Source organism: Leptonychotes weddellii, chromosome 1, assembly GCF_054177405.1.
Source record: "Leptonychotes weddellii isolate Sample4059 chromosome 1, ASM5417740v2, whole genome shotgun sequence".
In the NCBI taxonomy this organism is placed as follows: Eukaryota; Metazoa; Chordata; class Mammalia; order Carnivora; family Phocidae; genus Leptonychotes; species Leptonychotes weddellii.
Window position 1 is genome coordinate 147,900,985 of NC_138369.1, and position 22,427 is coordinate 147,923,411.

Consider the following 22,427-nt stretch of genomic DNA (forward strand, 5'->3'; position numbering starts at 1 on the left):
AAGAAGAAGAAGAAGAAGAAGAAGAAGAAGAAGAAGAAGAAGAAAGAAGAAGAAGAAGGGGAGGAGGAGGAGAATATGCTAGGATATGCTGCCTAGAAGAGACTTATTTTAGACCTAAACACGCCTCCAGACTGAGAGAGAAGGGATGGAAAACCATCTATCATGCTGATGGATATTAAAAAAAAAAAAAAAAGCCGAGTAGACATACCTATATCAGACAAACTAGACTTTAAACCAAAGACTGTAACAAGAGATGAAGAAGGGCACTATATCATAATAAAGGGGTCTATCCAACAAGAAGATAGAACAGTTGTAAATATTTATGCCCCCAACTTGGGAGCACACAAATATATAAATCAATTAATAACAAACATAAAGAAACTCAATGATAACAATACAATAATAGTAGGAAACTTTAACACCCATGTACAGCAATGGGCAGATCATCTAAGCAGAAGATCAACAAGGAAACAATGGCTTTGAATGACTGGAACAGATGGACATAACAGATATATTCAGAACATTTCATCCTAAAGCAGCAGAATACACATTCTTTTTGAGTGCACATGGAACATTCTCCAGAATAGATCACATACTGGGTCATAAATCAGCCCTCAACAAGTAGAAAAAGATCGAGATCATACCATGCATATTTTCAGACCATAACACTATGAAATTTGGAGTCAACCTGAAGAAAAATTTGGAAAGGCCACAAATACATGGAGGTTAAAGAACATCTTACTAAAGAATGAATGGGTTGACCAAGAAATTAAAGGAGAAATTAAAAAAAAAAAATACACGGAAGCACATGAAAATGAAAACAAAACAGTCCAGAATCGTTGGGATGCAGCAAAGCCTGTCATAAGAGTGAAGTACACAGCAATACAGTCCCACCTCAAGAAGCAAGTCTCAAATACACAACCTACCCTTGCACCTAAAGGATCTAGAAAAGGAAGAGCAAACAAAGCCTTACACCAGCAGAAGAAGGGAAATAGTAAAGATTAGATCAGAAATAAATGATATAGAAACAAATAAACAAACAAACCCAGTATAACAGATCAAGAAAACTATGACATGATTCTTTGAATGATTTTAATAAAATTGATAAACCCTGAGCCAGACTTATCAAAAAGAAAACAGAAAGGACACAAATAAAATCATGAATGAAAAAGGAGATATCACAACTAATATCACAGAAATACAAATAATTATAAGAGAATATTATGAAAAACTATAGGCCAACAAACTGGGCAATCTGGAAGAAATGTCAAAATTCCTAGAAACATGCAAACTACCAAAACCAAAACAGGAAGAAATAGAAAATTTGAACAGACTGATAACCAGCAAAGGAATTGAATTGGTAATCAAAAGTCTCCCAACAAACAAAAGTCTAGGGACAGATGGATTCCCAGGGGAATTCTAGCAGACATTTAAAGAAGAGTTAGTATTTATTCTTCTCAAACTGTTCCAAAAAGATAGAAATGGAAGGAAAACTTCCTAACTCATTCTCTGGGTCCAGTATTACCTTGATTCCAAAACCAGACAAAGGCCCTGTTAAAAAGGAGAATTACAGGCCAATATTCCTGATGAACACGGATGCAAAATTTCTCAATAATATACTAGCAAATTCAATCCAATGGTACATTAAAAGAATTATTCACCGCAATCAAGTGGGATTTATTCCTGGGCTGCAGGGGTGGTTCAATATTTGCAAATCAATCAATCAACATAATACACCACATTAATAAAAGAAAGGATAAGAACCATATGATCCTCTCAATAGATGTAGAAAAAAGCATTTGACAAAATACAGCATCCATTCTTGAGAAAAACCCTCAATAAAGTAGGGATAAAGGGCATATATCTCAACATCATAAAGGCCATATATGAAAGAGCCACAGCTACCGTCATACTTAATGGGCAAAAACTAAGAGCTTTTCTTCTATGGTAAGGAATAAGACAGGGATGTCCACTCTCACCATTGTTATTTAACATTGTACTGAAAGTCCTAGTCTCAGCAATCAGACAACAAAAAGAAATAAAATCTATCCAAATCAGCAAGGAAGAAGCAAAACTTCGACTATTTGCAGATGACAGGATACTCTATGTAGAAAACCTGAAATACTCTACCAAAAAGTTGCTAGAACTGATACTCGAATTCAGCAAATTTGCAGGATATAAAATCAATGTACAGAAATCTGTTGCATTTCTATACACCCATAATGAAGCAGCAGAAAGAGAAATCAAAGAATCGATCCACTTACAATTGCACCAAAAACCATAGATACCTAGGAATGAACACAACTAAAGAGGTGAAAGATCTGTACTATGAAAACTACAGAACACTTATGAAAGAAATGGAAGAGGACATAAAAAAAATGGAAAAACATTCCATGCTCATGGATTAGAAGAACAAAAATTATTAAAATATCTATACTTCCCAAAGCAATCTGCATATCTAATGCAATTCCTATCAAAATCAACAGCATTTTTCACAGAGCTAAAACAAACAATCCTAAAATTTGTATGGAACCACAAAAGACCATAAATAGCCAAAGCAATCTTGAAAAAGAAAAGCAAAGCTGGAGGCATCACAGTTCCAGACTTCAAGCTACATTGCAAAGCTGTAATGATCAAGACAGTATGGAACTGGCAAAAAAACAGACACATAGATCAATGGAGCAGAATAGAAAATCCAGAAATGGCCCCACAACTCTATGGTCAATCTTTGACAAAACAGTAAAGAATATCCAATGGAAAAAAAGACAGTCTCTTCAAAACATGGTTTTGGGAAAACTGGACGGCAACATGCAGAAGAATGAAACTGGGCCACTTTCTTACACCACCCACAAAAGTAAATTCAAAATGGATAAAAGACCTAAGTGTGAGACAAGAAACCTTCAAAATCATAGAGGAGAACACAAGCAGCAAACTCTTTGACATTGGCTGTAGCAACATTTACTATATATGTCTCTGAAGGCAAGGGAAACAAAAGCAATCAACCATTGGGACTTCATCAAGATAAACATCTTTTGCAGAACAAAGGAAACAATCAAGAAAACTAAAAGGCAGCCTACATAATGGGAAAAGATATTTGCAAATGACATATCTGATAAAGGGTTAGTATCCAAAATCCATAAAGAACTTAAACTTGGTAACCAAAAAGCAAATAATCCAGTTAAGAAATGGGCAGAAGACATGAATAGGTATTTTTCCAAAGAAGGCATCCAGATGGCCAACAGACACATGAAAAGATGCTCAACATCACTCATCATCAGGGAAATACAAATCAAAACAATGATGAAATACCACATCACACCTGCCAAAATGGTTAAAATTAACAAAACAGGAAAGAGGAACCCTCTTACACTGTTGGTAGGGATGCAAACTGGGGCAGCTACTGTGGAAAACAGTATGGAAGTTCCTCAAAAAGTTAAAACTAGAACTACCCTATGATCGAGCTATTACACTATTAGGTATTTACTCAGAGGATACACAAATACTGATTTGAAGGGACACATGCACCCCGATGTTTAGCAGCATTATCAACAATGGTAAAATTATGGAAAAAGCCCAAGTGTCCATTGACTAATGAATGGATAAAGAAGATGTGGCATATATGGAATGTGGCATACAATAGAATATTACTCATCCATCAAAAAGAATGAAATTTTGCCATTTGTGACGATGTGGATGGAGCTTTAGTGTATTATTATGCTAAGTGAAATAAGTCAGTCAGAGAAAGACAAATACCATATGATTTCATTCATATGTCAATTTAAGAAAGAAAACAGATGAACATATGGGAAGAAAAAAAAGAGAGGGAAGCAAAACATAAGAGGTTCTTAACTATAGAGAACAGTGTTGATTTAGGGGAAGTTGGTGAGGGATGGGCTAAATGGGTGATTAAGAAGGGCACTTGTGTTGAGCACTGGGTGATAAAAGTAGGTGATGAATCACTAAATTCTACTCCTGAAACCAATATTGCACTATATGTTAACTAACTAGAATTTAAATAAAAATTTGAAGAAAAAGAAAAGATAGAATAGAGAGTTCCCATATACCTCTTGCTCCCAGATATGCACAGTCTTCCCCATTATCAATTAGTTATAATCAATGAACATACAGAGTTGAAAGTTCATTTTGGTTTTATACATTTTATGGGTTTTGACAAATGTATAATAACATGTATCCACCATTTTAGTATCATAGCAGGATAGTTTCACTGTCCTAAAAATCTTCTATGCTCTGCCTATTTTCTCTCCCTACCCCTAACACCTAGCAACCACTGTTATTTTCATTCTCAGCAAAGAAGTTTTAACTGCAAACATTTTTTCCTATTCTAATTCATTTTTAAAAACCTGACAACGCTATAAGATTATACCACATAACCACATGGTTCATGGTTTTTGTACTGTTAAAGTAATATGTATGCTTGTGGACAAAAATAGCATATTCCTTTGTTGAATAATGGAAATTACACTATTTTCAACAAATCTTTGTTTTAGAAATAAAATTCTGCATCAAATCACCTTCAATTACTGCCAAATAATGTACTGGCCTTTGATGTGTTTTACTGGGATAGAGTGAATAATGGCCACCTAAAAACATTTGTGTCTTAATCCCCCAAAATTTGTGAATATGTTACCTTACATGACAAAAAGGGACTTCGTAGATGTGACTTAGGTTAAGAACCTTGAAATGGGTACATAATCCTACATTATCAAGGAGAGTCCCGTCTAATTGTGAGTCTTTAAAAGCTTTACCCAGTTTCAGTCAGAGAGAGACAGACAGACATCACACAGTACAGTCAGAAATTGTGATGTTGCTGTGTTTGAAGATAGAGGAAGTGGTGAAAAACCAAGGAATGTAGGCAGTCTGTAAACTGAAAAGGCAAAGAAATAGATTCTTCCCTGGAATTGCCAAAAAGGAGTGTGACCTTGCCACTGTAGTGATTTTAGCCCAGTGTGATCTGTATTGGATATGTGACCTACAGAACAATGAGATCGTAAATGTTTCTTGTTTCCATCCACTAAGTTTGTGACAATTTGTTAGAAGAGCAATAAGAGACTAATACATCCATTATCTAGGCAAAGGTCTGGTGGGTAACAAATACACAAAACCAGGTATACAACAGTCTTATAGAATTGTCTGTGAATGAGTTAGATTAATAACTATTTTTCCTCACATATTCAGATGAATAATTCCCATGAGCATACCCAAATTTTGATGATTAGGTTGCTATATTGTGAGTTACATGCATTTTTGGTTAATGTAGTGTTTCATTCTCTTAGAATATTCTGTTTGAGAAAAGTTATGAAGTTAATTCAGAATGGCAGTCAGAGATGGACTATTTTGATTGAACTATATTCAGTTGTTTTGGTTCTGATATTGAAAACTGATTTAAATTAAATTGGCCATTTATATTAGGTAATGTACAAACCAATAAAAAGATAAAAAACAAAGCAATGGAAGTTTGTGAAGAATTAATCTTGAAAACTATATTGATTAAATTTAAGCTCAATTTGAAGCAATTTATTGTTTAAAAATTGAGTGATATCTCCTCTCTTTCACTCTATAAAATAAATAAATCTTAAAGAGAAAAGAAAGAAAGAAAGAAAAGAAAGAAAGAGAAAGAAAGAAAAAGAAAAAGAAAGAAAAAAATAGAAAAAAAAAGGGGGGGCACCTGGGTGGAACAGTTGGTTAGGTGTCTGACTCTTGGTTTTGGCTCAGGTCATGATCTCAGGGTCGCGAGATCGAGCTCTGCATCGGGCTGTGTGCTCAGCACGGAGTCGGCTAGGAACTCTCTCTTCCTTTCCCTCTGCCCTGCCCCCTGCGCTTGCATGCACTCTCTCACTCTCTCTGTCTCAAATAAATAAATCTTAAAAAAACTTGAGTGATATTTCAATTAAGAAATTTTTCTTTAGAAAGAATTGCACTAATTTCTTGTTTTTGATATAGAAAAAACAAATTCCCTCTATCAAGCCAAATAATAATATATAAAAGAAAGGGAGATTAATTTATATGGAAGATGTTAGATAGGGAGCTTTATCTTTTCAGAAATACCATGTTCAGGAAGAAATATAATAAGGAGAATATTCTATCTGCCCTCTCATGTTCGTAAGATATGTTCTCACAAAGACTGAGGGTCCATTTTCAATAGATTAAGCAGAATTTATAGAGAGCCATAGTTGAGTTAAAGTACCCAAGAGTTAGTCTCCCTGTGTAGAGAATATCCACTGCTAAATTTCCGTGAATCTCTATAAAGAACACTGGAAGCTACAGGAAGTCACTTAATTCACATTGGGATATTTGTTTTAAATTTGTCCAACAAAGAACAGAAAGTAAAAAGAACCAAAAAGGGCACCTGGGTGGCTCAGTCGTTGGGCGTCTGCCTTCGGCTCAGGTCATGATCCCAGGGTCTTGGGATCAAGTCCCGCATCGGGCTCCCTGCTCTGCGGGAAGCCTGCTTCTCCCTCTCCCACTCCCCCTGCTTGTGTTCCTGCTCTCGCTGTCTCTCTCTGTCAAATAAATAAATAAAATCTTTAAAAAAAAAAAAAAGAACCAAAAAAATTCAGATAAAAATTGGAAGAGGAAAAAAAATGTGATTTTCACTCAGGTAGCATATATTGATATTGGGTTAAGATTGAAAAGAAGCAGGTCGAAGAGGACCTGAGAGAGTCCAAGAAACACTGCCTACCCTCTCTGCATCTTTTCTTTCTTCCCTTTTCTATGATCCATTTTTATGCCTCATAAAGTCCTCTGTAAGTTGCTCTTCTTTTCAATCATTACTTTACAAGTTATCATCCATCTTTACCACTGTCATAGTCTTTCTACTTATGTTGGTGCACACTTATGATTCCTAATTTTCTCCCTTCACTTTATTTCTTCTCCCTTAGTTCACGTATTTCCCCCAACACATTGAAATATCTTCATCTCATGTATTAATGTATGTTGACTACATTGTTGAGAAGAAACATGTTGTAATAAAATTATGAATAATTCTAGAATGAAAGTTTTTGTTCATTCGCAAAGGCAAAATTAAAACTGCAAAAAAATCCAGATTTTTTTGCTAAAAGAATTAGGAGTGTATGTGAGTAATTAAAACAAAAGCAATCCAAAAGAAAAAAAGAGCCTGCTGTGTCTTTCTATGACAGTTATATATGTACTTATTCAATTGGAGAATTGAAAAAGCTATATGAATTGTCTAAACTAAACAGATTTATTAAAATATTTCAGGTTAAGTTTAATAGATATATTAGAATATCATTTATGTTTCTGAGCAGAGGTTGAATTTTCAGGTTAAATATTTCATAGCATTTAAATGAGTAGACATTCCCTAATCTGTCTTAATGGGCTTGATTTTGAAGACAGTTAAAAATCTACATTTTTTTTCCACAGTCATTATTCATTTCTAGAAGACTTATTTAAAATGCAGTTCATTACAAGATTTTTTTTTCTTTTAGAAAATCTTTCAAAGATAGAAATCAATCAAATGCTATAAACATTGTTACAAGTATACTTTAAACCACTTTTAAGGAATAAATTATTCACACTTAAATTTACTTTGTTAATTGGTCATGCTACCTGTATAAATAGAATTTTCTTTAAACTGTAATTCAAGCTTGGCATTTTTAATATTTTTACGGATTTTTTTCTAAAAATCCATTGTGTATCTCATTGTATCATATGCACAGCATGCCTAGCTTATAAAACTGCTATGAACGCTAATCACATAGAAGATACGAACTCTGCCTTGCCTTGAAAATTTTATAACAATACTTAAAATATTTAAGTTATTTTATGATTATTTAAAAGAAAACCATAAAGTGTTTGCAATTAAGTATGAAGATTCACAGATAATAAATTTCATAACAAAAGTTTTATATGGTAAAGGATACATAGAAATTGTTTTACAATCCTGTATAAAGAGTCAAAAATAGCATAATCATCAGTGAATAATAGTAGTGAATATTATTACAAGAATTTATATCTAAATCTACTTTGACATGTCACCTCTATGCTAAACATCAGGAGGAAAATTCAATGATAGGATTTGTGAATTTTGGATTTGCTCAGAAGGAACAGTGTTTGTATTCACGCTGTGTTCTCATTTATCTTATTCCATTTGACTATGGGGCATGCTCTTCTATTATCCACTTTCATTTATGCTTTCTAGCATGCACACACTCTAGTCCTGTACGTTGAGCATTGCTTTCCAAATTGACTGCATTTTCCCTATAAAATGACACTGCTTATTAGACCTGCCATTTTAAAAAATATTCTGCCACAAAAGAACATGTAAATTTTGCTAGCAGTGGAACTTACACATTCATTATTTGACAGATTTTCCAACAGAGGAACTGAAAAGAAGGAAAAATACATGAGAATATAAGATTTAGTACCAAATACTGCACTCAAGAGCTGATTTGACAGGTTAGGGGAAGACTCAGAAGCATTCATAAATTAGCAATTTTATTTATGAATTAGCATTGATTCGGTATCATTTAATTAAATAAGTCACCTTTACATTTTATGTGCAATACATTCACAGAATACACATCTTAAGCGTGGTTACTTTAAGTGTCATAAAATGGAAGGTTGCCCTTAGTATCTTAGTTTTTAAGGTGGTAATCCCACTGGTATGGCTGCTGATGAGAAAAATACACATTTCATGCCTCCAGAATTTTAAGGAAAGCAGTTGTTGAGTTAAACGCTTCATTAGTCACCTCATACATCACAGGCTCATTATTACTTTTTCTTTCCATATCAAAAAGGATTTCCATAGCAAGTGAAAAAAGGCATGAAAGAATATCAGGGATTTGTGGCACACATGAAAGGAAAATGTGCATAAAGGGAGAAGGAAAGAGAAATAAACAGGATGGAAGCAACACTTCAAATGACACAGTGATAATGACTATTAACATTGTGAGACGGTACCAGTCATCCAGCCATCTGTTCCAGACAGGCAGCAGAGCAAACAAGGTGAAAGGAAATGCAATGCTTAGGAATTGCTTGATTTTCATCATTAAAAGCCTCTTTAATTCACATAGCCTATGTTCAAATGAGATGGGGTGCGCAGAAACTAAAATGTTGTGTGGGAACGGTTCAAGATCACACCAAGATCCCATCTGATAGAACCAGGGAAGTGTTGGCACCCTCTGAAAACCCGAAAGAGTCACAGCAATGTATTCTTCCCTTCCCTTCTCTCCCATCCTCTCCCCTTCCCTTCCCTCCCTCTCTCTCTCTCATATATATAGATTTCTATACATAAAATTAATTTCTATATATAAAATTAATTTCTATTTTAATACCATTACTTTGTATGATTTCTATTCTTTTAAATTTGATAAATTATAGTTATGGCCCAGAATATAGTCTCTAACAGTGGCTATTCCATGTGTTCTTGTGATTAATGTATATTCTGCTCTTATTGGGTGGAATACTTTATCAATATCAAGTAGGCTAAGTTGGTTGATGGTGTTATACAGTCATCTATATCATTAATGATCTGCTCACTTGTTCTGGCATTACAGAGATGAGTGTTAATGTCTCTTACTACAATTGCAAATTTGTTTTTGTTTTTCAAATCAATTTTGTGTCATGCATTTTAAAGGTTATTTACCCCTGACAACATTTCTTTCTATGAAATCTAGATTTCTGATATTAAGTAGCTACTCCAGGTTACTTTTAGGTAGTTCTTACAAATCCTTTTCTATCCTTTTATTTTATTTATTTTTTTTTGAGGTGGGGGAAGAGGGGCACAGGAAGAGGAAGAGAGAGAATCTTAAGTAGGCTCCACACCCAGCGTGGAGCCCGAGGTGGGGCTCAATCTCACAACCCCGAGATCATGACCTGCGCCGAAACCAAGAGGCAGTTACTTAACCAACTGAGCCACCCAAGCACCCCTCCATCCTTTTACTTTTAATGTGTTGTTATATTTATGTAAATATATATATAAATTTATATAATATTTACATTTAAAGTAACAACATATAAACATATAGAGCATATATTTGAATTTTACTTTTTCATCTAATCTATTTGTTTTTTATTTTATTTATTTATTTATTTTTTAATTTTTATGTATTTGACAGAGAGAGAGACAGCAAGAGAGGGAACACAAGCAGGGGGAGTGGGAGAGGGAGAAGCAGGCTTCCCGCGGAGCAGGGAGCCCGATGCGGGGCTCGATCCCAGGACCCTGGGATCATGACCTGAGCTGAAGGCAGACACTTAATGACTGAGCCACCCAGGCGTCCCAAATCTATTTGTTTTTTAATTTCTGAGTGTAGTTTATTCAGATTTAATGTGATTAATAATGTGATTGGATTAAAATATATCAACTTGCCAGTTCCTTTTCTATTTATACATCTGTTCCTTATTTTTTCCTCTTTTTCTGCCACATCGTGGTTTAATCAATCACTTCTTATGATTTCATTTAACCTCTACTATTGATTTATCTAAACCTCTTTTTAACTGCTTTAATGGTTGCCTTAGGGTTAAATTTTATTTATTTTTTGTTTGTCTGTTTTATTTTTTTGACTGATCAGTGTCTGCTTATCGGCATAGGGTCCTACAGGGCTAAGACTGCTTCCTCCCTACCCACTTCCCTGAATCAGAATCAGGGTAATCAGAATCTAGATTCTTTTAAATAATTTTATACCAAGGTACTATAAACAAAAAGAATACATTTCTACTATTTTTGCATTAATCAGTTACATATATATATATGTGTGTGTGTGTGTGTATAAAGATAAAATATATATATGTGTATAAAGATAAAATATATATATATGAAAATATAAAATACATATATTTTACTATTCCATGATATTACTAGAATATTCAAATTTCATCTCCACTAACCTGCTCTTGACTTTTACATTATTTTATTTAGCATATACTTAAAACATTTGAAGATATATGGTTAATATTTATTCATGTTTATCTATCTATTCACTTTGTTCATGGTCTTTATTATTTCCTGCACTGTCATTTACAGAGTAGGAAATTGAAGAAAAAAAATGAAAGGAAAGGAAAGAGAAAAAGAAGGAAGTTGCATCCTTCCGATTATACTAAATATATTTTTCCTAGAAACATACAACTGAATCTTAAAAGAAAGGATGATGCTAAGAGTTTTATGAGATATTTATTTTTGAGATTAATATCTATTAAAGGAATCTGAGGTTAACCACAACATCAATGATTTGGGTTTGCCATAAATATTTACTATAAAGAATAATTCCTACAATTGAGTTACATACATTTAAGGGTTATCAAAAAAGTATAGCTTCAATTTTCTAGAATGTGTTAAATATGATCTTATGAGAGGCAACAAATTAGGCTTGATCAACTTTCAAAGTGAATATCAGGTCTAGACTACATGTAATACTTAAAGAATCTCCTCCTTAAACTGTGTTAGTATGAGACTGCTCTAAGATTGGTAATTTGACTAAATATTAACATCAATGGATAAACAGTAGGAAAACAAGGCAAAATACATGAATAGAGCTATAACAACGCTATAGTTAGAAGTACAATAGAAAAAAAAATCACATTTATGACTCACTGTCATGCCTAATTAAGATTCTTGGCAACAAACTGACTCCTGGCAACAGATATGGTATAAATGTTCTAATCCAAAACAGTTTTATAACCAGATACATTAATATAATACCTGATAATTTTATGTGCATCACACATGTAATTACCAAAGACTATTTTGATTATGATTATATCTTCTACTTAATTGATTCCTTAAATTGGGAATTTAAAACCCAGTTTGTTTTGGAGAGGCTGTAGTTGAACAGATAATTTTATATTGCAAGTGTTGGAGTCACCTGAGACTCTATTGTAAACATTCTTATTCTATTCTTATTCTTATTACAAGGAAAGGAGGAAAAGTATCTTCTGCATTATAAAAGTATTTTTAGCATGAGCTTAAAAAAAAAGACAAAAACAAAACAAAAACCTTTGTCACTATTCTTTTATATTTTAATACTTATTATTGGCTTTAACAGAGGTATTTCAAGATAATTTGAAATAATTAGGAACATTGTGAACAGTCCCTACCACCAATTTATCTTTCAAAGAGAACGGATTCATTGGCTACAGACAAAAATGACCAATTTAATAATTAACTGAATTTCTCCAGTACATAAATCAATCTTTAGAAGTAAGTCAGGTCCTTGGAAGTAAAATAAAATCTTTCAGGCCCACTGAGATCTCTTTTATAAACTAGTGTTGTATTATTAAAGGGAGCCTAGGAGATTCAGAGAATTAATTTATTACTCAACTTGTTGATGTTACTCCTGAGAATATAAACATTGACTAGTGGAATGTGACTGACAGTAAGCAATTTCTTGTCCCCTGCTTTCCACCAGTATCTCAGCTTCAATAGCTGCACTCTAGCATCCTTCCCAGAATTGTCTTCATTCTAGAAATTTGATTACCTTAGTTTTCTTAAAAACTTATTTAAAAAACCATGCTGTTTATTTTGTCAGATGCTTAAAATGCTTGACAAGGAAAAATAAAAATAAGTAAAAAAACTAAGATGACTTGAGTTGTGTTTAAATCTAGGTCTCTGTCATGTAGTTAACCTCAACTAATTAAGTACATTTGGTATTGTATGATAAACCAAAAAGTACTCTACAGTGCCTAGCCTTTGCTGGTATCTTTAATAAAACCCATTATTTGAACATGTCAAGGTAAAAAAAAAGTATAATAATGAAATCATGTTTTATTCCTGACTTGGCAAAATATCTAAAAGACTAAACTAGACAATTCCAGCAATGTGCATGCAAGAAGCAGAGGCTGCAATGTTTAATTTCTAAAGCAAGAGAAATATGCTCTATCGTTGTCTTTTGGATTATTACACCTTCATGGTTTAAATAACGAAGGAACACAGGCAAATTTAACTAAATCAAATAAAGAAATTGAGTTTCAAACTCTGCCTTGATATTAGAACAGTAAATTATATATTCTATATTGATGCCTAACTTAATTCCCTTGATCAACGACTCCCACTCTTAGAGACAGAATATATTCCTGGAAATGTCAACTGAAGTAATATCTTCCAGTTGTTGAGACAAAAAATTAGGTGTGAATCTTAGCTAATTATATTGTGATAGTCATTATATGGATAAAACACAGACTATGTGAAGAATTTGTGGAGATGAGATTTGTGAAATTATACTAAACATGGACAGATTTTGCATGCACACTTAAGTATATGTATGTGTCCATTTTTGTATGAGCATGAATCCCTCCTCTTCACATTTAATTCCTTTAGCCTCTTGAACCACTTCTGCCTGAGCACAACACACTGGCTCAATTCTTCTATTAGCATGATGGCCATTAGTTGTGTCTGATTTGCAAAAATTCTTGATCATCTCGAAATCTATTAAAAAATTAGTACTGACAGTCTACATGTCAAAACTCTTACCCTGTTATTAACATGTCCTGCCAAATGTCCCCAGTAATGTTATGACTACAAAATGCTCTATTTCCTAATTTTAGAATGAAAAGATATTAACTCTTAGTATATTAACCAATGAGACAATGCTCAGGACAAACTAAAAAATAAATAAATAAAAGTTGTTTCTGTCATATAGCTCACTGAAATTGACTCTGAAAATTGAGGGACAAAATGTCCTACTCCACGTTTAATAAATCAATTTTAACAATAAAATTCTTGGTTATGTATTTTTTTATTTTATAAAAATCGTCCTTTTGCATTGTCTAATTTGATAATTCTTCTCCCATTGGGAGAAGTTACCTATCCAACAAAGCAAAGGATTTGTCCTTCTGAAACACGAATGTGCGATTGGTGGATGTTTTCTACAATCACTTATAAAAACTTATTTTAATTACTTAATTTGTTCATGGTCCAAGGAGAAAATGCAGGAAGAAAACGAAATCACAGAACATTGAAGTAGTTGTTCTTTCTTTGCAAGATGGCCAAGTTAGTAATAGGCCTTGGAGCTTTGTAAACCACTTGGAATTTTGTAATGTCCTTATTTATCAGGTAGTTTCTTTGGTTAAGTGGGACAAGCAAAGGGGAAGAGTTATATATTCCTATATAACTATATATGTTCCTACATATCGCATGTTATAACTAGACATATATAACTACCTATTCCTATATATCCCATATTATAATGTGACTAGGCATATTCAGTGGAATGAGATAGGACATGCAAACTTTTATTCTTGGGCATGCATTAGTTCATTCTGAATGATTTTAGTTAGGTTTTGCTCAATGGGTAATAAATATGGGGAAAAAAAGAGAAACATATGGCAATTAAAACAAATGGTATAAGTAAGTTTAAAAGGAAATTAGATATTTTTATTGCAAAAGAATGTTACACAGAAAATGGATTAAGAGAAAAGGAGTAAGGGATGCAGGTGAAGCTGATATGTGGGCAGAAGCATGGAACGAGTGGCCATTTTCCCAACCCTGTAGTTTCTTTTGTCTCACTGGAAGAACCTATATTTTAAGATAATTATGTACAGTCATGGAAATGGTAACAGCTGCATTTTGGTAACTTGGCATGCAAATTACTAGTTCTACTCAAGCCATGTAAGCATGAATTGATGAAAGATTTGAAAGAGAAGGACTGTCAACAGCTTCTGGTTGTAAGACCTAATGAGCATCAAGGATGATGACCTAGTGATGTCTGCAAAGATTCAAAGGTTCTGCATTCAAAGGAATCTGGGATTTTAGATCATATTCATAAAATAGTGCAGAGAGTACATATATACAGGGAACACAACATTGTTAGATACCCCAGTTTCTCAAATAGATTATATATTTTTTAAATTTTGTTTACTGAGTCTAGCATCATCTCAATTTGAAACAGCTGCAAATGGTATATAATTAGGTCAGAATGTTTTGTTGTCAGGATTCTCAGTTGCTTATATTGGCTTATGAAAAGGTCATCAGGAGAAAAGGGATTTGAATAGCAAAGAGATTCCAGCTGGTTAGTTATTATTTTAATTATACAATGGAATCAGCTATTTCCCTGCCTATATCTAAAGTTACTTATGGAAGATTTATTCAGAGACTGTGTGAAGACACTCTTTCTGTATTTTCATTGCATGTCACAAATCCATATTTCTCAACCTTTCTGTACCTTTAAAACTTCCTGTTGAATAATGTTCATCCATGCATTCTCTCAATAGTGCTTATAGTGGGACTGTGATATACCTAACACTTTGTATTTTCCTCATTCTCAAGGAGTATTTTGGGAGTTAAAATCTACAGTTATTATAAAGCATAATATGTACCCCTCTGAGGTAATTCTAATTCAGATTTTCTATATTTCTTAAAAGTTCAGTGTTTAGAGTCATGAAAAATCAGCTTTTTCTGTTATCTTCTCTGTTTTTTCTCACATATAACACTTAAATTTCCACTTTCTTTGAACCTTAAGAAAGAAGAAGATGAAAAAAACCTCAGAATTTCCCTAAAACAAAACAAAAAAAAAAGAATTTCCCTTAAACCAGTTTACTAAGCTTTTGGGGTATTACTCTGTGAATTTCATTAAATTTATAAGTTTAAAATAACTTGGTCAGGTGCCCTAATAATTAAGGTATAGGAGTTTTTACATTAAGAAGGGCAGGAGAAATTGGTATATTTAATAAACCAATTCAGTAAACAGTTAATTGGCACAAAGGGTTAACTCTGGGGCTTACAGTTTAGGTCAACAATTGCTTTGGAAGTACTGGGCAGACCAGGAGGTGCCTTTTGTTTTTTTCCACAGAGGCTTGAACCCAGCATCCTTTATCATACCACAAAACTGCCTTGAGTCCTTAAAAAGGTAGATGTAGTGAAAGCACATCGAAATAATGAGGTTAAGTAAAAAGCTAAGAAATATTTTATTTCCTGTTTCAGGATTTTGACTGATAATAGCAGCATGTAACTGCTGCGTGAGTGTAGGAAAATAAAGACCTGTCCTCAGATATCTTTCCCCATTTTTCTCCTTCTAATCTAGTCTAATCTAGTCAAAATAATTTATTCACTGCCCACCTTACCTTTACTTGGGTTTTTTGGTTAATTTCATTTTTGGAATTCTATTCCTATTCTCTTCTGCCAATCTAAATTCCCTGTAACCTTGGCTATCTGGGCTCAAATTCCATTTCCTCTGAGAAGCTCGCAGCATTGGACTCTATTCTTATCTTTTTTTTAACTTCTTCATGATCCCCAGAAGTTTATGTCTGGAATTCCCTCACTCTTTTCAGAAAATAACATAGGTACACAGATAACTTCAAAATCCACTTTTCCTGAAGGTCTACACTTATTTGTAGGAATTTAGTTTGATTGTATAATTCCTATATAAATATAAATTCATATATGTATACAAATATAGATGATAATTTTGATAATTGATTAATTCCTATAAAATAATATATACTTTCTTTAACAGTAACATATTTTAATATTTTGGTGGTATTGATAAATCAAAAGAAATTGACTGTTAGCAAAGTTCTACAATATGATAGACGATCACTTTCACATGAGAGAACTATGTTCCTGAGGGACATACCATAAGACATGCCCATGGAACAGAAAAATCAAAACTAGTTTGGCAAGAATTTATACATATTAATAATAAAACATACAAGTGAACCCCTGTTCATCTCTCAAGACCCATCAATTACTTCCTCATCTGAAAAATTTAGATCTTGACCACAACTCTAGGGAATAATCACTAGATTCTTGTTTTACCATTCTATCTTATACATTGCTTTATGAAAAACCAGAATACATGTATTGAAATTATTTATTACCTTTTTGTTAACCCAATAAAACTCTAAGATCAGAAACTACAACTTTGGGCACCTGGGTGGCTCAGTCGTAAGTGTCTGTCTTCGGCTCAGGTCATAATCCCAGGATCCTGGATGGAGCCCCGCATTGGGCTCCCTACTCAGCGGGAAGCCTGCTTCTCCCTCTCCTGCTCCCCTTGCTTGTGTTCCCTCTCTCACTGCATCTCTCTCTCTCTGTCAAATAAATGAACAAAATCTTAAAAAAAGAGAGAGAAACTACACCTTTATTTGCTTAGTGCAAATCATTATTCAAAATGCTTTTCAAATAAATCAGAAAAGGAATTTTGAAAAGCATTATATAATATTTTAAATATGAGAATATTTTTCCCTGACTTTACTGTTTGCATATCAGTGTATAAAAATATATAAGGTCAAAAGAACTGCAAATGCAGTTAAAAGTATTCATATGATTTAAAAATTGTTAGATAATATTTCAATGCTTTATATTTCCCCTTTAAGTTGATAAAGATAATATGAAGGGATTTATTACTAGATGAAAACAGAAAAAAACTTAGGTGTGGGGATTTTATTTTTTATCTGAGAATGTGGGTGTTATTAAATCTCTGTGGGGGTGGACACTAGTAAGTGCTATAGATCACAACCACCTCTATTTAATTCCTGTTGATTTAATTTTATTTTCAGCGCTGCTTCTTCACAGATTGTTTCGAAATATATGGCTGTGTGGGGGAGGATAGAACATCACGGCTATAACATTAAACACAGGCATATACATTCACAGAACCCACAAAACACAAAATGTGCTGAAGCAGCTGGAGTGTTCTTTTTTCTGATAGCAAGTTAGAAGACAGGAGGATGAGCAAAATTGGCAGTTGGATGATACTGACAAAAGCAGAGCAATTCGTGCAAAGAATTTACTGAGTAGGTCTGAGACTGACATGTGGGATCACATTTTACTTCTATTGGCAGTGCAATGACTTTGAAATTAAAGTGACTGGATACACAAAAATGTTAAGTTTGATAGCTCCATAAAAGGCATTACATACTTTAAAAAATGTGTGTGCCCTTATGTCAAGCGAGTCCCACTGGAGAAATGTGGGTAAATAGTGATATTTAATTTGGTAGGCTACTTTGTTATAAATAGTTTGGTTGTATGGTTTATTCAGTTCATGAGTGGTTAAACAATACAATAAAACTTCTTTTTTGGTGCTAATTAGCTTATTAGTGCATTCAGTGGAAGTTCAACAAAATAGGTATACATTTCTGAAATTTAGTTACTTATATTTGCTTATCAGCAGTTTTGATGAAAGATTTGGCAAAAACAAACCCACAACTGATTCAAGGGTCTTGGCCATGTAGGGATAAATAAGATTTTGATGTTACTAATGCATTTTAATTACCCTTATATCTTAAATTCTATTTAATCACCCCCAAATTGAGACTTTGCTTAAATTAAAAATTACATAAATCAAGCATTTATCCAATGTGGATTTTTTTCATATTAAGGGGGGAGCTGGCTCACTAAACCCAAATATTCTGCACCCTGTTCCACTCCGAAGCCATAGAATTTAGGAATACTAATCAGTGTTCTGCCAACCCAGAGATGCATGGGGTCCCAAAACAGGAAAAAATGTGCAGGAGTTTAGGGAAGTTTCACCTTCCTCCACTGAGCCAGAAATATCGAAACATAAATGAAGAGAGAATCCAAGGTTATTTATTCTAAATTTTCACTAGTATTTCTGTTCCAATATCTATTGGAAGGATAAAATTTCAAGGGCCAGGAATTAACTAAGTTAATAAATAGTAATTATTATATTACACTGTGGGATGTGAAATCAACATTGTGGGCAAACATAAGATGTATGAAAGCAATGTCCTGTGAAATTATACTTCTTTATGTACTGTTTAAGATACAGAAAGCATTGTAAATAATTTTCAAATATGTAGGAATAAAATTATCCACCACATAGTTAAAGAGTTGTGTTAATGTGTTGTATGCTACACATCCTCAATCCAGCAGAGTTATGTTATACAAACAAATGAGCATAATAATAATAGGGTCAATAATTCAAGGCCCTATCATACGCTTATTGTTTGACTCCCTAATCTATACACTCCTAAACACTGAGAGATTATAAAGCATAAATAGAAAAATTAGTATATTGTTTCAATAAAAATGCATTTTTTTTCATGCAGCTAAAACAGAAACCAAGTGTGAAAAGCAAGTAGAGTTGAAATATTGAGCCTACTGGGTTCTCATCAAGATTCAGCCATGGGTGGCTCAGTCTGTACGTGTATGATATACACCTATGAAACAGTGGTTCATCTCATTGACTGACACCAGAATTTGAGTTTGCAAAATGGACTAATTTAAAATTTTCAATATATGCATCTTTTTTGGTTTTGTTTTTATTGACTGTATTGACTATTTCTTCTCTGTACCATGAATTTTCCTGCTTCTTTTTGTATTTTGCTTCCCCCCCTCCACCAACAAATACTGCATCTAAAATAACAGTGGAGACTGAAGTAAATAATATATATTTCAAGATCAAGAAAGGGCATACTTTTTTTTTCAGACCACTAGTATGGGGATGCTGAGTTAATCTAATCTGTATTTGAGCTTGGTTTAGGATTTGTTGCATCTTTATCTAGAATCAGTTTGCAGATATAAAATCATAACAAAAAAATACCATATATTCAGTTGTGTTGGAATACCCTATTGTTATATATAAACACATCAGACTCAGTTTAATGTATTCAAATTTGATATAGTTTGGATTGACCTAGTTTACTTAAAAAAAAAAACAATTTCAGGATATGCATAAACAGTTTATTAATCTCTATTTTCTAAATACATTCTAAAAAACCAGCTATTTCTTTAAGGAAATTTGACAAAACTTTAACACAATTATAAACTGGAAAAATGTAAGGGTGGTGGCTCATTTATTTTATGAAATATTATGTATCCATTAAAATGAAAATATAAAATGGCAAGACATTCTTCATAATATAAAATTTAGTGAAAAGGAAGATACAAAATTTCAGGTGTAAAAAATCTAGATAAAAATTGTATAGCAATTTCCTTTTTGTATACAAAAGTAGCCCAAATTATGGTATATATTGGCTTGTTCTGAGCCAAAACACCAGACAGGGGCCAGAAACACATAGGTTTAGTTTAGAAGAATTTTAAGTGTACACTTCCCACAGAATTATAAGTGTACACTTAATATAACCTTTAATTCATGAATACTGAGCCCATCATGGGGAGGAGTTTATATTTTGCAAAGCCTTAGAATTATCATGTTGTGGTGTATGTGTAGGGAGCCAGTTTGTTTTCCACCTAGATGAATGTTTCCATGAGATAATTACTGCCACCTTTATCATGTCATGGATTATCATAAAAAAGAAAACAAAACAAATTCTGTTAGACTTAGATTTCTTTTTAAAACTTCATCATTTCATATTATTTTATTTTAAAAATAATTATTTTTTAAATTATTTTAAAAGCTTGTTTATAGTTTCAGAAACTTGCAAATATATTTTTTAAAGTAACCCACATAGGTAAATTCAAGATATTTAAATAATGTTTTTATGTGTCATTGAAGAATAAAAATATTTTAAATAAGTTGGAAATAATTTCTGGTAAGAGAACTACCTACCTTAGAAACTACAGTCTTATCAATAGTATGTAACTCTTACTGAACAGTGTATTCCTGCCTTATCTAGTTGCGAAAATTTTATCAAGGAAGCAAAGATATACAGACTACAGAAATTTAAAAATGTACACTTCCTGATTTTTCAGGATCCATATGTAGCTTGAGATCAGCCATCTTAACAGAGGGTGGATAACCAAGTCTCTACTTCATTATACTCTTACTGGGGACACTTCTCTCATTTGTCTTGATTGCTATTTACATCCCCAAGACACAGAACCTTACCTGCTATATACAAGCATTAGTAAATACATGTTGATTAAATTAATAGAAAAAATTGTATTAAATCAGGGGAAAAGAAGGTAAAAAAGGAGAGAGAGATGCTTCAGTAACCAGAGGAGGAGTGAGTTTCAAAACAGGTAAATGGTCAACAATATGAAAGGCTAAAAAGATGTCCAGTAAAATAAAGACCTAAAATTTTCACTGGTCTTGGTAATTCTAATTTAGGGAAGGGAATTTTATTGATGAGATGTGGGTTAACATCATATGGCAATAATTTGGGAAGAAAATTACTGAAAAAAAATGGAGACAGCTGAAATCAGCAACTAAATGGTCAGAGTGAAACACTATCTTTTTTCCTCTGAAGCTCTGCAAGCAAAGATAACAACACTTTCTCCTCAACTCAAAACCTTTCCCATAACTTGATTTCATGGAAAATAAAATGGTTTCTATGAATGTTTCTTCATTCTCAAACCTTGTCTAGGTTTCCGCAATCTCCCTGAAGTTTTGTAAATTATTTCAGTATCCCCTCGTTTGTATGACAAAGTCAGGTTTTTGAGTTAGAACATTTAGCTGAGGAAATCACATCAAGAAATATGCAAGAAAACAATCCACTTTACATTGTAACACATGGTGTATCAGACAAGAACCAATGCAGAGTATTTTTTTCCATGAAGATTTTCCAAAGATAATAGTTTTGTTCATACGTACAAAATAAATTTCAGCTTTGATGATGGTGCCTTTCTTCTATGCCTTAGATTGCTTACAAACATTCTCTTGCCAGTTAATGAATACCTAGTCCTGAAGTCACAGCTTCCAATTTAGTCTCTGAATGCTTGTCCTCTGGTTCCGTGTCCCAGTTTCAGACTCTGCACTCCTCAGATCTCTGAAAATATGCTAACAGAACAAGGGCTACTAAGGTTCTTTTATTTTATACCATTAACAGAACTAAAGCCAGTGGACAAACCCATTCCTATTACTGCTAACCTGTCTTTACAGATGCTTTAAACAGAATACCAAATGTCAAGCAGAGAATGTCAAAAAAAGCTGTGAACTGGATCCACTAAAAATTCAAGTTTCCTAACTTGATTCAGTTCCCTTTTCACTACTGCATTTCTTTGAGTCATTCCAATTTAACTCAATGTGAACACACTTTCAAAAGTTTTAACAAACATTTACCAATCTTCCTGTATTAAGTTTTACTATCTCCAAACTCCTACATTACTCAAATTGAAACCTTATATGTATATCCTCAACTTATGACTTCTTCAGTTCAAAAATCTATGATTTTAACCTTGTTCATACATAGAACACACATAGAAAAGTGAGTAAAAACAATGTGCATCCCCTGAATAGTAGCAAAACCACCAACCAAGGGCAAGGTGAATATTGTCAGTAACTGTGAAACCCTAGCAGGCTGTCCACTAATAACTTCCTACAAAATATAACCACCATCTTGAATTATTTTGGTCATCATGTCTTCGCTTTTTAAAAAAATTACACCTAAGCGTATAACATTAAACATTATAATTTAGTTTGCATAGTTTTAAAATAGTTATTTTCACTCAATATCATGCTTGGGAGATTCATTCTTTTTGTGGCAAATAGGAATAATTTTTTCAAAATGTGTTCATTTATTGCTGCATGCTATTCTATTACACGAATATATTATTTCCTTATCCATCATATTCTTGATGAAAATTTGAGTTGTTT